The sequence below is a fragment of the Mus caroli genome, unplaced genomic scaffold, assembly GCF_978045245.1.
Source record: "Mus caroli unplaced genomic scaffold, Mus_caroli_1 scaffold_12, whole genome shotgun sequence".
Classification (NCBI taxonomy): Eukaryota; Metazoa; Chordata; class Mammalia; order Rodentia; family Muridae; genus Mus; species Mus caroli.
In genome coordinates, this window is record NW_028227267.1 from 62859933 (window position 1) to 62878013 (window position 18081).

At 41.9% G+C, this 18081-nt stretch overlaps 1 long non-coding RNA gene across 3 annotated transcripts in view; it reads right to left on the reverse strand.

The window, feature by feature from the left end:
* Positions 1-4530: 4530 nt before the first annotated feature.
* The window catches only part of LOC147001903 (uncharacterized), a 49106-nt gene continuing 35555 nt past the window's right edge, over positions 4531-18081 (reverse strand). For all 3 annotated transcript variants that reach the window (XR_015044672.1, XR_015044671.1, XR_015044669.1), the window contains one exon: positions 4531-4681. This is a non-coding gene — a long non-coding RNA (uncharacterized LOC147001903). The remainder of the gene's footprint in view (positions 4682-18081) is intronic.

The window sequence follows — 18081 nt, forward strand, 5'->3', positions numbered from 1 at the left end:
TCCCATTAGAGGTCTAAAAGCATCAGTGTAGGCATCTAAACAGCCAGAGAAGTAATACTCATGACCTAATAAAGAGTACATACAAACTCATAGCCAATGCCATCCTCGCATTAATGTATCGCAAAATGCTTGGCATTTTTAGGAGGAGTAAAAACGATTTATATGATGAAATTATAGTAGTGTGAGCTCTTTCTGTGTCTTACTTTATACCATAGCAGTATATTAACAAGCTGGTATCATTGTATCCCTACATTATTACACAGAGTTAAAGACTTCAAGCTGCGCACACATGCCCTATAAATGCTTTTCAGAATCCTCAGGGTTTAATGTTGCCTGTGTTGTGCTTTACCCTGTGCGCTCGACCAGTGAACTCACTGCCCCTTCCTCATAACAGGTAATCCTTGTGGAGGTCCACATTCCTTCTGTCACCACAGTGAAGCACCTGGGGTTGGGGACTTAACAAAGAACACAGACTAAGACACCCTTAAGTTGCTCAATGTTTTCATTTTGACAAGTGAATAAATATTATTGCTAGAGATGAATATGACCAACAATATATTAAATGAAACTCTTGAGGGGACCTGCTGAAGAGCCCCACTACCCTTCTCAGTTGGCATAATGTCTGGAACAGACTAGATGGGTAAAGAACACCCTTGGGATCTGAGACCATCAGACCATTGGCTCTTCTTCAACCCCACTGTCAGACAATCAAGGGCGGCACCGATCAATATTAATAACCATCATTCTAATTCCCTGCACTGATCCATGACAAGAGCTAAATTATACATCTGGTGGGCACAAAGTCCATGTACATAAAATAAAAGGTTAAGAATGGTGAGTGATTCAGTGCAAAAAGAAAGCGAATGAACCACCTGGTGCTATGGGCACTAAGAATGTTGTGCTTATCATTTAAAAATAGATGCGTAGGTACAATGCAGTATACAGGACATATGTATATATACTACCTACACACATGATATATGTAATCTGTATATAACATATGCATTATAGAATGTAGAACACTACTATATCCTATTCTGTAGAAGAGCAAAACTATGGATACAAAAGACCAGTAGGTGACAGGGGCTGGAGAGAAAGAGAGACAAGTAAGTGGAGCTCTGGAGATGTTTAGCTCTGGTGAGATCTTCCATGACCCTGTCACAGTGGATACTTGTCATAGCACTTCCCTTCAAACCAATAGCATGTACCAGGGTTACCTCTGATGGTAACACCAGATGCTGATTAAGAATGATATATCCATGAGCTGAGAAGACAGCTTAGTCAGTCCTGTCAAGCATAAGACCTGAGCTCAATCACCAGCACTCATGTAAAAAAAAAAATCTAGGCATGGTAGCACATACCTGTGATCTTAGTAGATGAAAGCAGAGACAGCGGGATCCCTGAGGTTCTCTGGCAAGTTAGTCTAGCTGAATCACCGATCTCTGGGTTAGATTTAGTGTCACTGTGATCATGAAATGTTTGTGGCCCTAGTTTCTCTATATCATGGAAGATTGCCCCTCTTAGATAGAAGATGCCAGTACTGACCCGAGAAGCCTTAGTAAATACACATTTTGATTCCAGTGATGGTGTTAGTCTGTTTCTACTTTGCCGTGACCAAGTGCCTAACAGAGCAACTTAAGAAATGGATTTATTCTTTATTCTAATGGTTTGAAAGGTCTCAGTCCACAGTTTGCTGGCTCCCTGATTATGGCAGAGCATCCTGGTGGAGCGAGTGCTCACCCAGAGGCTACTGGGAAGCAGAGAGGCTGTGACAGGAAGTGCCAGGGCTAAGGCAAACCCTCCCAAGGCATTCCCCACTCTCCCCAATAACACCATCACTTTAGAGCTCCATGAAAAGATTAATCCATCCCCAGATTCAAAATCTGAATAGACCATGTGGAGGTAGGAGAACCAGGAAGGTCTGGCCTCCCTGGGAAGGTGGTTTCTAGGTACTTTGAAGGCTATATCTTTTACCTGTTTCCTTCTTGCCACTCCACTATGCTTTCCAATGCTACAGGGTAAGCAGCTTCTCTCTGCCACACCCTCCCATCATGATAACTATGTGTCACCCCAAAGCAACTGACTGCTTCCTCAAATGGAAACCTCTGAAAATGTGAGCGCCCATAAATCCTTCCCACCTTGTCTTTCTCAGGTGCCTTGTCACAGCAATGGCAGGAAGTAGAGAATGGTAACTCAGAATGGCACTTGGCTTTTCTGCCCCCAGTGACATATTTTATCCAGCAAGGCCACACCTCCTAGACCTACCCAAACAGGGCCATGGACTGGGAACCAAGTATTTGAATGCCTGGGAATGTGGGTGACATCTCATTCTAACCAATAACGCCTTCTGACAAAGACAAGAGAATAGATTCCACTTGCGGCTGTTTCACACTGCTGCTTCTAGCAAGGTTTTAAAGACATAATCAATGAAAATAGCCTGCCTCTCCATCAACGAAAATGGGTGTTTGTCTCTTAAGTGACTGTGCACATGCCAACCCACAGCAGTGGTGGTTACCTCCATGAATGCCAGCTCCTTAAAAACTCCAGCACCAGAGCTAAAGTGATAGCTCAGTGGCGAAGAGCACTTGCTGCTCTTCCAGAGTACAAGGGCACACTTCCCACAACAGGCAGTTCACACTTCCCACAACAGGCAGTTCACACTTCCCACAACAGGCAGTTCACAACTACCTGTAACTCCAGCTCCTGAGGGACTAGCATAATCTTCTGGAACACACCCACATGCACACACAGACCTACACGTCCACACACACACACACAAACATGTACACACAAATACACGTAGATATATACATACGAACACACACACTCTACTACAAAGAACATCAGCATAGGGCACTTTAACGAGACATCTTCAGAAGAAGCAGTCTGGTGCCAAATGGTTTGATCAATGTTTAGATAAAGTCCCACTCCCCAAAATCTCAGCTGGTTCATGTTCTCCAATAACATTTAAAAAAATAACAATCACTCTCTGAATTATCCTCAAGAAATAAATGAAAAGTTATAGCTTTTGTAATGGAAAAAAAAAAGCATGGTTGGATGTATTTAAGAACTCCCCTGGGACCGAAGAAACTAAAGGCTTGTATTTAATAAAATCAAAACCCCTTAAAATGATATTGCAGGTTTAATGTTCCCATTAAATTTCTCCCCATTCTGCAAGAAAAAACATTTTCTTTCTGTCTCCGTGTGCATTTACCAGCCATGACCCTCTGCACCCCAGTCTGGGTCTCTGACGAATCATGACTCCAGAGGCTGGGGACACAAGCTTGTTGCTTTGAGTCACAGTTGTCTGAGCCAAACATATCAGTTTTGTTCTGTCTGTTTCTTACTTCAAACAAGGTTCCTGGAAATAGGACTTTGAGTTCAGCAGCATTTATAAACTCACTGGAGGTAGCTCAGCATTGCACCTGTGCTGAAGAGGAAGATGCAGGCTAGTTGCCTATGTGTCATCAAGTTATATTTTCTTCTTTCTGTATCAGCTAATGCTTTTCTTAAAAAGGGGGGAGGGGGTGGTGAGGAAAAGATGTATATGTATGCATACTCTCCTCTCCTGTCTTCCCTCCTCCTCCTCCTCCTCCTCCTCCTCCTTCTCCTTCTCCAGGATCCCCCTGTCTCTGTCCCACTCCCCTGACTGCCGTGACTATAAAACACACCTAGCGGTTTTTCACAGCTTCTGAAATATAATCAGCTCCCCATGCTTGCAAAGCAACTACTTTGTCCACTGAGCCCTTTCTTTCCCCAGCACCCAAAGAACACATACTCAAATACCTTCAAAGATGTTGAAGTCGCTGTTTCCAGTGATAGGCACATTCTCCAAGGCTACATAATTGGTTGATGGAAGAACTTGGAGGCCTCCTCTCCTGAATCCCAGATTAGCTCTGCAGCTACACTCTGTTTCTTAGAATCAGCCCTGAATATCTCAGGCTTGAGACTCACTCAACATGGCTGTGGAGTGAGCCATCAACTCCACCTCTGTCCTGCCAGCCTCAGGCATCTTTACCAGAGTTTCTTTTGCTGCCACTGTACAGTGACAGAAGCCACGGTCCCACCACCTCTGTACCCAGTGTCACCTTAGCTGCTGTCCCCAGCTAGACCCTCTACAGTGGGGCAGCTAGCCCAGCCCCTTTGGACTGCTTCCATCTTGGATTACCAAAATTCAACCAGAGTCAAGGGAAGGTTCCTTGTCATTTTTAGCAAGGCAAAAATTCCTCCAAAATTGCTTTATTCCCATGAGATACACAGATTGAGCTAACTTTGCATTTCTCTAATAAGTGACTCTGCTTTGTGGATTAGGGGTATGCATCTTCAAAATGCATTAGCAGTGAACAGGAGGGAGTTTCCAGACATTATGTGTATTGTTCCCTCAGCAGGAAGACCCTGATAAGATGGGTTAGGAAATTTCAGAATGTCTAAAATTGTAAAAACAAAACCCATTGTGGTCACACAAGTTGTACTGATGAAGACATTTTTGACATACATTTATTTATTTATTTATTTACTCGTTGGGGGAGGGGCATCGATAGCCAGCATGCATGGAGGTTGGAGAACATTTGGGGTCAGTTCCCCCCTTTCACCATGGGTGTTCTGCGGTTGGAAGATGAAACTCGGGTAGTCAGTCAGGCTTGGCAGCAAATGGTCCTGCCCACTTAGCCATCTTGCTGTCCTGATAAAGAAAATTCAAAGTTGTAAATTCTCATATATTTCACATTTACATCTTGATCTCTGCTGCCATTCTTTCTTTATTCCTTTTGTCTGTCTGTCTGTCTGTCTATCTCTGCCTCTGCCTCTGTCTCTGTCTATCTCTCTGTCTCTGTCTATCTGTCTCTGTCTCTCTCTCAATTTAACTTTCTACTTTATTGCACATCTTTGAAGTGTATACCATCGAGTTCCAACACACACCAAGCACTGAGACGACTGCTCCAATCAGGGAAGTTAGCACATTTATCAGCTCACGAAGTCACCTCCTTCTGTTTCTGTCACTGCAGATTTTCAGCACGTGAGGTAAGACTGTGAACTACCCATCTCCTCTTGACCTTCAACCTCAGATTTCCAACCTGTGCTATGGAAACTGCCTCCTCTGTGACCTTTGCCTCCCCCTTACACTTCTGTGAGGACAATTGCTGAAGGTAAAATGAGGCTACAGATGATGAAGCAAATGCTGCACTCTGGGAAGACACAGGGGGCGGAGGCGGTGGAAGGAAAGAGAGAGAACACTACAGTGCTCGCTTTCTTGAAAAGGATGTTGCTGTCACTTTCCCCGGCCTGTCTCATATTTTGTTTTGTCTCATAGTTTCCTTGCCTCCACAGGGAATTATTTTCCGCTGTTAGATTCTTGCTTCTCCCCAGCTACATGTGGTACCTATCCTCTGAGGGTTAATGGCAAACAGGTAAATAAGGAGCACAGGAAAGCATCAATCACCCCAGGCAGAATCCATCCACAAAGCGCATTACCCTGCTCTCCTGGTTTCTGGAGTGATGCTCTCTGGCAGCAGCATCCTGCTGTATTACTTCACCCCATTGTCTGACACTTGGCTCTAGATACCTAAAGTTTTTTTTTTAATTTATGCGTGTGTGCGTGTGTGCACATATGTGTAGATGCCCATGGAAGCCAGAAGAGGACATTGGATCTCTTGCCATTATAGGCAATTGTGTTATAGGCAATTCTGCGTCACCCAGTGCAGATGCTGGGGACTGGATTCTACTCTTCTGGAAGAGCAGCTTAATGTTCTTGACTGCTGAGCCATCCCTTCCTTAAGTGCTTTGAAAATGAGCCTGAATGAGTGGTCTTGAGTCAGATGCAACCTTAAGACAGGTAATCCTTCACTTGGCTACTCAGAATTCAACGCTGTGGAGAGTGCATTCTTACCCTCAAGTCCCCACACCTGAAATTCTGTTCCACCTGTAGCAGTTGTTACCCCATTTCCCACTGCACACCCCGCTTGTAGCTCAGCATGGAAGTGGGATGTGCTTTCTGACACATGCATGCATTTCTTCCCACAGACACAAACACTGAAATCCCATCTGTGTGTTTTGCTCTTCCCTTTTGCAATTGGATCCTCTTACTCTTCCAGCTGACTTTGCTCCAGGTGATCTCCCTTGCTACAGAAGAGCACCATCTGGTCCCTCTGGATTCTGGATGCAATGGCCTGGGAGCAGCAGCTCATGTAATGCAGAGCAGGAGGGCATCCTGCATGCGCTTCCTACATCCCAAGTTTGCAAGGGTCTCAGAGGAGAATGGCTGACATCATTCTATATGAATTTGGCCTGGCATTAACCCTTCTCTCACTGCCGATACACATAGCTCCTCTGGAAGCTTGGAATGGCTAAAGTGCCTTGATGGCCAAAGTTAATGCCGGATTGTGAGAGAAGTTTTGTGAACGGGCTCAGGATATCTGTTTACCCTGAAGTGAACTCTCCCTGTGAGTCTCTGATATGGGGGAAGCTGAACTATAAGGAACAGATGTGTAGAGGGTCACAGGGAAAAGGATTTTGTTCTTGTGCAGAGTGGAAGCTGAAACATCTAAGGGGTGACAAGCAAACCGTGGAGAGCAGAGCCCATCTGTGATGGCAGCAGATGAGGATCCCATTTGCATGGGACTCAAAATACTAAGGATAGAACCACACCATAAAGCTGTCATTTAGCATCTGAACTCATATAATGGAAACTTCTGGGTACCAAACCTGCTCTAATTGCCAGCTATACACCACATAGACCAAGCATACACGGTGTGTGGCGTGGGATAGTCTCTGTAAGTACCACAGCCAGTAGAGTGTCAATCTATGTGAGGCAAGAAGGAAGTGTGGCTCAACACACTCAGTAGATGATGTTGGTTCAAATTTCTAGAATATGACACCTTCCCGGTATAATGCTATGCTGTGTGCACAATAATGCTTAAGGCATCATTTAATTGAAATGCTTTTCAAACTATATGTCATCTTTTCCATAAATATGGGTTCTATAGATAGACTACACCTGTCATCCTAAGGGCCTTGGGGAAGATCTGATATGATCTCGGTCTTACAGATAACACAGAGGTCACCTAGGCTAGTAACCATTTCCAGTCCTGTCTCTAAGAGTCTCAGGGAGCCAGATGTGGCTTTGGTCATACAGATAGTGGAGTTCACCAGGCTATTAATCACATCCATCCCCAGCCTTCTGGACAGAAAACAGGCTATACACTTCCTTCTTTGAAAAGGCAGCCTTCTGTGTTTAACATCTTTGCTTTCCCCAGTATTTATCTCTGAGCACAAGGATCTTGTGTCCTCTGCAACATGCCACATTGGTTTAATATCTGGTGGTACCTGTGGTTTTAGCCAGTGGTGAGATCTCTGGTTCAACACTCTATTGGATACTAAAGGGTTGATTGTCATCTTAGGTCAACCAGTTGGAGCTTGCCTAGTGACAGCAGGTACTTCGTAAGTGATTGTAGAATTTAATGCCCTTTCACTGACCAGACTTTGATAGCAGGAACACTCTTTAATCAGAAAGATACAAGAGCAATAAATGTCAAAATCCAGCTATACTCCAGGCCTGAAATATGATCACATCAGTGTTAAATTTCCCTTCCGTGTTACTGTAACATATCAGTGTCATTACATGTGTTGTCTCTGAAGTCCTCAGGTGTCTCACTCACCATCATATTCTTAACATTTGGCACAGTGCTTTTCAAAACAGGTATTAAATAAAAGTCTGCTGAAAAGGACATCGTTAGCAAAGCTTTGCCTCGTGTTAAATAATGGAAGCAATAAACTCAGATGAACATGTCGAATAAAAGGAGCTCTTTTCGAGTCTTGTCTCTCTTACACCATCGCTCACAGCACGAGTGGGTGAGTGGGGTTTCCTTTGTGCTCACCATTGAGAACTCTCCTCGCTGGTATCTCCCGACACAGGGCACTGTACCAGGTATTCCAGAACTCTGCTAGGGAAATGTAACAGATACAATAGCTCCATGACTGCTCTCTCACACACAGAACCAAAGGACTCGTGGAGATGAACACACAGCCAGCTTGAGCCTCCAGAAGAAGTCCAGGGGGAGCTAGACTCCCAACAAATCCAACAAATGATTCTTTCCTACTGAGGTTCAGAAATCTCAATCTATAACTTCATAGTGTGTTGGTCTCTAGAGATTTTCAATGAGCCATGTCTGTGTATATTGCCTTCAGCATTGCATTGAAAACACGCCAGGCAATCCACCCCCTGATGATGTCAACCACAGGAACATTTGTCAGCAAACAGGTGTTCCACTCCTGCTGTGCCTGGTACTTAAAGCACCCCCCAGAAAAGGATCCTGCAAAATTAAGCTATAAAAGAACTAAAACATAATTATTTCAGCCTTTCAAATATCTCAGTTGCATATTCTTATTGGGGGAGTGTTGCCTGCTGTTATATATATATATATATATATATATATATATATATATATATATATATATATATATATAAACATTCTTAGTTGGAGAACCATAAAACATCCGACTGTATAGGACTCCAGGATAACACTCCACAGCCCACGAAGATCATTGTTGTGCTAGTAATAGTAGCCACGGAGGGAACCAGCTTAGGAGGCCACCAACAAACACATGGATACGAAACTGTAGTGATCTAGGATCAGTGGATTTTAAACTGCTGGGAAGAAGTATGAAACCATGGTATTTGCAGGAAAATAGATAGAACTAGAATCATTATATTAAGTGAAATAAAGCAGACAAAATGACAAATACAACATTCTCTCCCATTGTGGGACACAGAATATAAATTATATATGTATGGTGTGTGTGTGTGTGTGTGTGTGTGTGTACGTGAGTGCATGCATGTGTTTGTTTATATGCATGCAGAAGGGTTGTGACACTAGAAAGGGGATCCTGAGAAGGAGGAATCTTTGAACTAGGGGTGGAAAGACTAATGGAACACAGCATAGATTCAAAGGAAAGGTTATGGGGGGGTGCGGGAGAAGAAAGCTGGGGGCCATGTCTGCATGGATGAGTGCAGAGGGGGAGGGGAACACATTCCAAAAGTATATAACGTCACACATCTCTGAAAATACTATGATGGAACCTGTCATTTTACAAATAAAAAAATCTGCTGGGCTGGCAAGAAGGCTCAGTGGATAAAGCTGCTTGTGACCAAACCTGACTACAGGAGCTTGATCGCTGGGTCACATGGTAGAAGGAAAGAACAGACTTCAAACCAATTGTCTCCTGACTCTACACATGTGCAGCACACACACACACACACACACACACCATTAATAAACAAGTAAACATAAGCATTTAAAGAAAATTAATAAAAATAAGTTAGAGGGTCATATTTTACCCATGATAGCTTCCTAGCTCCTGGGAAATGTCAAAGTTGCTGTTGGAAGATAGATAGATATTATTCTTTCCTGTTGAAGATGCATGCAACACAACATGCAGTTTATTGTATTTGGGGCATTTTTGCATTGAGAAGAGAGACTGCTTTAGTCTCCAAAAACCTGCCTGTCCCTGACTCACCGTGTGATTCAGCCCTCAGCTCATTTGCTTTCTCTGAGCTTTAGTGAACTTGTCTTCGTCATTTTAAAATGTATTTTCATCTTGCATGTTTGAGTGGTTTGCCTGCAGATATGTGTGTGTACCACCTGAACACAGTGCCTTATGGGTGAGAAGAAGGCACTGGCTCCTTCAGAACTGGAGTTACAGATGGCTGTGGGCTGCTATACAGGTGCTTAACCACTAAGCCACCTCTCTAGCTCCCCGTTACCTTGCCTATTTAAAAAAAAATAGAAACTTCAATATTTTTAAAAATACAAATATAATTTCACACACCAAATTTAACTAGACACTCACCAAACTTCTCCACAGTTAGGTTTATCTTTAAACTCTGATCCACTGCCTTAAGAAAAGGAATGTGAAAATTCTTTACAAACTCTAAACTGTACTTAAGCCCTTGCTATGGGTTCTGTGAATGCCATTGACTCCAAGAAGATATTAATTCTCACAGGGCATCATGGATTACTGTGTATAAATAAGGTTCCAGTGATAGAGTGTGGGAAAGCCCTAATGAAATATTGGTTTGGATCATAAATTATTAGCAAGCTACGAGCTTTTCTTAGAAACTGTTGTTTTGTTTACATGGGAAACTACTTTGGGGGTGAGGGGGGAGAAAGCTGTGGTTTCTTGACTTTCCACATTCAATGGATTAAAACCACAAAAGAAAAAAATCATTTTTGTAAAAAAATATTTTGAGAAGTCCATTATAAATGCCAAGGATTTTGTCCTCCTGACATTAAAATGACTTGGAGTCATTTCTAGAGAAAAAAAATTAGATTTTGCTGATAATTAGCATAATATACCTCAGTAGAGAAACAGATACATGCAAATGAATAACAGTTGTAACCATAATGCTTGCCTGTCTAGCATTGAGTAGCACTGAACTGTAGCCACTGACAAAAGCCGGCTTTATATTCTTCCTACAACCCTCTAAGGATATACTGATGACAAAGTAAAACCATTTATAAAATATGTATTAGAAGTCATATCTAATTCTACACTGTCTTCTTATCTTTAATATGCTTTATCATTATTTATATGTAGCATTTCACATTTATAGCTTTAGGGGATGAGGGGGCAAGAAACTTGACTTTTGAAGCCTAATTTTTCCAATTCCTTCACTCCCTGGGTCTTCTCTATGTCACGAAGACATGACAACTCTCCAGGCTCTTCCATTGTCCCCAAATGGTCTCCTCATAACAGTGACAAACTACATGTGCACTACACACACACACACACACACACACACACACACACACACACACAGTTTTACCATCAGAGCTGCAGTACCAACCTGCAAAGAAAGATATGCCCACTGGGTCAGGAGTGATGTGAGCCTTAAAGGAAGGATAATAGAGAGAGTAGAATGGATAAAGGAAGAAGGAATAGAGTCAAGGCACATCACACATATTGACATGGAAGGCTGGAGGAATTAATAATAAAGGCCAGTGAAATAAACAAAAGACAAAGTAAATGTACAGATCCACAAAACTCAAAAGGGACCACTGCAAAACCACACACGCACCCCGGCTGAGCCAATCAACGTCAAAGAGAAACTGCTAAAACCAGAAGAAAAAAATATAGTCTACTGCCTCCAGGAAGACAGTGGTGGGCATTACAGGCTCGCTAGACAATAGTGTCCAGTAAATAAGAGAATACACACATCCTCAAAATAATCTGGTTTGTGTGTTGTTTTTGTTTTATATTAGGTATTTTATCATTTACATTTCCAGTGCTATCCAAAAAGTCGCCCATACCCTCCCCTCCCACTCCCCTACCCACCCACTTCCATTTCTTGGCCCTGGCGTTCCCCTGTACTGGGGCATATAAAGTTTACACGACCAATGGGCCTCTCTTTCCACTGATGGCCAACTAGGCCATCTTCTGATACATATGCAGCTAGAGACATGAGCTCTGGGGGATACCGGTTAGTTCAAATTGTTGTTCCACCTATAGGGTTGCAGTTCCCTTTAGCTCCTTGGGTACTTTCTCTAGCTCCTCCATTGGGAGCCCTGTGATCCATCCAATAGCTGACTGTGAGCATCCACTTCTGTGTTTACTAGGCCTCAACATAGTCTCACAAGAGACAGCTATATCAGGTTCCTTTCAGCAAAATCTTGCTAGTGTATGCAATGGTGTCTGTGTTTGAAGGCTGATTATGGGATGGATCCCCGGGTATGGCAGTCTCAAGATGGTCCATCTTTAGTCTCAGCTCCAAACTTTGTCTCTGTAACTCCTTCCATGGGTGTTTTGTTCCCATTTCTAAGAAGGGGCAAAGTGTCCACACTTTGGTCTTCGATCTTCTTCAGTTTCCTGTGTTTCGCAAATTGTATCTTATATCTTGGGTATTCTAAGTTTCTGGGTTAATATCCACTTATCAGTGAGTACATATCATGTGAGTTCTTTTGTGATTGGGTTACCTCACTCAGGATGATGCCCTCCAGGTCCATTCATTTGCCTAGGAATTTCATAAATTCATTCTTTTTAATAGCTGAGTAGTACTCCATTGTGTAAATGTGCCACATTTTCTGTATCCATTCCTCTGTTGAGGGGCATCTGGGTTCTTTCCAGCTTCTGGATATTATAAATAAGGCTGCTATAAACATAGTGGAGCATGTGTCCTTCTTACCGGTTGGAACATCTTCTGGATATATGCCCAGAAGAGGTATTTCGGGATTCTCCAGTAGTACTATGTCCAATTTTCTGAGCAACCACCAGACTGATTTCCAGAGTGGTTGTACAAGCTTGCAATCCCACCAACAATGGAGAAGTGTTCTTCTATCTCCACATCCTCGCCAGGATCTGCTGTCACCTAAATTTTTTATCTTATCCATTTGGACTGGTGTGAGGTGGAATCTCAGGGTTGTTTTGATTTGCATTTCCCTAATGATTAAGGATGCTGAACAGTTTTTATGGTGCTTCTCAGCCATTCGATATTCCTCAGGTGACAATTCTTTGTTTAGCTCTGAGCCTCAATTTTAATGGGGTTATTTGATTTTCTGGAGTCCACGCTCTTGAGTTCTTTATATATGTTGGATATTAGTGTCCTATCTGATTTAGGATGGGTAAAGATCCTTTCACAATCTGTTGGTGGTCTTTTTGTCTAATTGAAGGTGTCTTTTGCCTTACAGAAGCTTTGCAATTTTATGAGGTTCCATTTGTCGATTCTGGATCTTACAGCACAAGCCATTGCTGTTCTATTCAGGAATTTTTTCCCCTCTGCATATTTCTTCGAGGCTTTTCCACACTTTCTCCTCTATAAGTTTCACTGTCTTTGGTTTTCTGTGGAGTTCCTTGATCAACTTAGATTTGACCTTAGTACAAGGAAATAGAAATGGATCAATTCGCATTCCTCTACATGATAACCACCAGTTGTGCCAACACCATTTGTTGAAAATGCTGTGTTTTTTCCATTGGATGGTTTTAGCTCCCTTGTCAAAGATCAAGTGACCATAAGTATGTGGGTTCATTTCTGGGTCTTCAATTCTATTCCATTGGTCTACTTGTCTGTCACTATACCAGTACCATGCACTTTTTATCACAATTGCTCTGTAGTATAGCTTTAGGTCAGGCATGGTGATTCCACCAGAGGTTCTTTTATCCTTGAGAAGAGTTTTTGCTATCCTAGGTTTTTTGTTATTCCAGATGAATTTGAAGATTGCCCTTTCTAATTTGTTGAAGAACTGAGTTGGAATTTTGATGGGGATTGCATTGAATCTGTAGATTGCTTTGGCAAGATAGTCATTTTTACTATATTGATTCTGCCAATCCATGAACATGGGAGATCTTTCCATCTTCTGAGATCTTCTTTAATTTCTTTCTTCAGAGACTTGAAATTCTTGTCATACAGATCTTTCACTTCCTTAGTTAGAATCACACCAAGTTATTTTATATTTTTTGTGACTATTTTGAAGAGTGCTGTTTGTCTAATTTCTTTCTCAGCCTGTTTATTCTTTGTGTAGAGAAAGGCCACTGATTTGTTTGAGTTAATTTTATATACACCTACTGTGCTGAAGCTGTTTATCAGGTTTAGGAGTTCTCTGGTGGAATTTTTAGGGTCACTTATATATACTATCATATCATCTGCAAAAAGTGATATTTTGACTTCTTCCTTTCCAATTTGTATCCCCTTGATCTCCTTTTGTTGTCGAATTGCTCTGGCTAGGACTTCAAGTACAATGTTGAATAGGTAGGGAGAAAATGGGCAGCCTTTTCTAGTCCCTGATTTTAGTGGGAATGCTTCCAGCTTCTCACCATTTACTTTGATGTTGGCTACTGGTTTGCTGTAGATTGCTATTATCATGTTTAGCTATGGGCCTTGAATTCCTAAACTTTCCAAGACTTTTATCATGAATGGGTATTGGATTTTGTCAAATACTTTCTCCGCATCTAAGGAGATGATCATGTGGTGAGTTTGTTTATATACTGGATTACGTTGATGGATGTCCCTATATTAAACCATCCCTGCATCCCTGGGATGAAACCTACTTGGTCAGGATGGATGATTGTTTTGATGTGTTCTTGGATTCCGTTAGCGAGAATGTTATTGAGGATTTTTGCATCTATATTCATAAGGGAAATTGGTCTGAAGTTTTCTATCTTTGTTGGGTCTTTCTGTGGTTTAGGTATCAAAGCAATTGTGGCTTCATAGAATGAAATGGGTAGAGTGCCTTCTGCAACTATTTTGGGGAATAGTTTGTGCAGAACTGCAATTAGATCTTCTTTGAAGGTCTGATAGAACTCTGCACTAAACCCATTTGGTCCTGGGTTTTTGTTTTTGTTTTTTGTTTTTTGTTTTTTGTTTTTTTTGGTTGGGAGACTATTAATGACTGCTTCTATTTCTTTAGGGGATACAGGACTGTTCAGATCATTAACCTGATCTTGATTTAACTTTGGTACCTGGTATCTCTCTAGAAATTTGTCCATTTCATCCAGGTTCTCCAGTTTTGTTGAGTATAGCCTTTGGTAGAAGGATCTGATGGTGTTTTGAATTTCTTCAGGATCTGTTGTTATGTCTCCTTTTTCATTTCTGATTTTGTTAATTAGGATGCTGTCCCTGTGCCCTCTAGTGAGTCTGGCTAAGGGTTTATCTATCTTGTTGATTTTCTCAAAGAACGAGCTCCTCGTTTGCTTGATTTTTTGAATAGTTTTTCTTGTTTCCACTTGGTTGATTTCACCCCTGAGTTTGATTATTTCCTGCCGTCTACTCCTCTTGGGTGAATTTACTTCCTTTTGTTCTAGAGCTTTTAGGTGTGTTGTCAAGCTGTTAATGTGTGCTCTCTCTAGTTTCTTTTTGGAGGCACTCAGAGCTATGAGTTTTCCTCTTAGAAATGCTTTCTTTGTGTCCCATAAGTTTGGGTATGTTGTGGCTTCATTTTCATTAAACTCTAAAAAGTCTTTCATTTCTTTTTTATTCCTTCCTTGACCAAGGTATCATTAAGAAGACTGTTGTTCAGCTTCCATGTGAATGTTGGCTTTCTATTATTTATGTTGTTATTGAAGATCAGCCTTAGTCCATGGTGATCTGATAGGATGCATGGGACAATTTCAATATTTTTGTATCTGTGGAGGCCTGTTTTGTGACCAATTATATGGTCAATTTTGGAGAAAGTACCATGAGGTGCTGAGAAGAAGGTATATCCTTTTGTTTTAGGATAAAATGTTCTGTAGATATCTGTTAAATCCATTTGTTTCATAACTTCTGTTAGTTTCACTATGTCCCTGTTTAGTTTCTGTTTACACGATCTGTCCATTGATGAAAGTGGTGTGTTGAAGTCTCTCACTATTATTGTGTGAGGTGCAATATGTGCTTTGAGCTTTACTAAAGTTTCTTTAATGAATGTGGCTGCCCTTGCATTTGGAGCATAGATATTCAGAATTGAGAGTTCCTCTTGGAGGATTTTACCTTTGATGAGTATGAAGTGTCCCTCCTTGTCTTTTTTGATAAATTTGGGTTGGAAGTCAATATTATTCGATATTAGAATGGCTACTCCAGCTTTTTTCTTCAGACCATTTGTTTGGAAAATTGTTTTCCAGCCTTTCATTCTGAGGTAGTGTCTGTCTTTTTCCCTGAGATGGGTTTCTTGTAAGCAGCAAAATGTTGGGTCCTGTTTGTGTAGCCAGTCTGTTAGTCTATGTCTTTTTATTGGGGGATTGAGTACATTGATATTAAGAGATATTAAGGAAAAGTAATTCTTGCTTCCTATTATTTTTGTTGTTAGAGTTGGCATTTTGATTTTGTGGCTGTCTTCTTTTAGGTTTGTTGAAGGATTACTTTCTTGCTTTTTCTAGAGCGTGGTTTTTGTCCTTGTATTTTTTTTTCTGTTATTATCCTTTGAAGGGCTGGATTCATGGAAAGATAATGTGTGAATTTGGTTTTGTCATGGAATACTTTGGTTTCTCCATCTATGGTAATTGAAAGTTTGGCTGGGTATAGTAGCCTGGGCTGGCATTTGTGTTCTCTAAGTGTCTGTATAACATCTGTCCAGGATCTTCTGGCTTTCATAGTCTCTGGTGAAAAATCTGGTGTAATTCTGATAGGCCTGCCTTTATATGTTACTTGACCTTTTCCTCTTACTGCTTTTAATATTCTACCTTTATTTAGTGTATTTGTTGTTCTGATTATTATGTGTCGGGAGGTATTTCTTTTCTGGTCCAGTCTATTTGGAGTTCTGTAGGCTTCTTGTATGTTCATGGGCATCTCTTTCTTTAGGTTTGGGAAGTTTTCTTCTATTATTTTGTTGAAAATATTTGCTGGCCCTTTAAGTTGAAAATCTTCATTCTCATCTACTACTATTATCCGTAGGTTTGGTCTTCTCATTGTGTCCTGAATTTCCTGGATACTTTGAGTTAGTATCTTTTTGCATTTTGCATTTTCTTTGATTGTTGTGCCGATGTTATCTATGGAATCTTCTGCACCTGAGATTCTCTCTTCCATCTCTTGTATTCTGTTGCTGATGCTCGCATCTATGGTTCCAGATTTCTTTCCTAGGGTTTCTATCTCCAGCGTTGCCTCACTTTGGGTTTTCTTTATTGTGTCTACTTCCCTTTTTAGGTCTAGTATGGTTTTGTTCATTTCCATCACCTGTTTGGATGTGCTTTCCTCTTTTTCTTTAAGGACTTCTACCTGTTTGGTTGTGTTTTCCTGTTTTTCTTTAAGGACTTGTAACTCTTTAGCAGTGTTCTCCTGTATTTCTTTAAGTGAGTTATTAAAGTCCTTCTTGATGTCCTCTACCATCATCATGAGATATGCTTTTAAATCCGGGTCTAGGTTTTCGGGTGTATTGGGGTGCCCAGGACTGGGTGAGGTGGGAGTGCTGCGTTCTGATGATGGTGAGTGGTCTTGGTTTCTGTTAGTAAGATTCTTACATTTGCCTTTCACCATCTGGTAATCTCTGGAGTTAGTTGTTATAGTTGTCTCTGATTAGAGCTTGTTCCTCCCGTAATTCTGTTAGCCTCTATCAGTAGACCTGGGAGATTAGCTCTCTCCTGAGTTTCAGTGGTCTGAGCACTCTCTGCAAGCAAGCTCTCCTCATGCAGGGAAGTAGCACAGATATCTGGCGTTTGGACCTGCGTCCTGGCAGAAGATGAAGGCCTGAAACAGGGCTTGTCCCAGAAGCTGTTAGCTTCTGTAGTCCACACTCTCACCTGGGCAGACTAGTCTCGAAGTGATTCAGGAACCAAGATGGTTTCCCCAGGTGCTCCAGCAAAGCCCACCAGGGCGGGGAGGACACCTGTCTTCTGGCAGGGATGGTGCCTGGATGTCTGGAGCCCGAAACAGGGTCTGCCTCAGTAGCTGTCCTCTAGGGACGTTAGGGGTGTCCTCCGACTCCTCGCCCAGGTGACCTGGTGCTGGCGCTGACCGGAAGGGACTTGTGACCCTGGTTTTCTGCTTCCCTAATGCTGTCTCAGGTCCAGCGGGATTGGAATGGAACAGAAGTTGTGTTCTACTCACCGGTGGTCCTAAGATCTTGTGGAGCGTCCTCTAGGGACCTTGGGGGGAGGGCGGGGAGGTGTCCACCAACTCTGTGCCCAAGGTGCTTCCTTAATGCTTCCTTAATGCTGTCTCAGGTACCATGCGATTGGAATGGAACAGAAGTTGTGTTCCACTCACTGGTGGTCTTAAGATCACGTGGAGAGTCCTCTGTGGACCTTGGGGGTGTCCGCCAACTCCGCACCCAAGGTGACCCGGTGCTGGTGCCAACTGGAAGGGACTTGTATAATCTTGTTTGTTAACTACAAGTATTTCCCTCTCCCAATTAAAACTGTAATTCAACACTGTCTCCTTCTTCCTCCTAGTAAAACAGTATGTTGGATATTAGTACGACTCAAGTCACTGATTTTTTTTTAAAACAAGGGCTTTGGGGTTTTTGGGTTTTTTATGTTTATTGTGTGTGTGCATTGTGAGCCACAGCCTCTGCAGTGTATGTGTAGGTCAGAGGGCAATCTGCAAAAGTCAGTTTTCTTCTGCTGCTTTGTGTTCTAGGTGTCAAAGTTTAGTCATTATTAGCAAGTTTCTTTGCTGTTAAACCACCC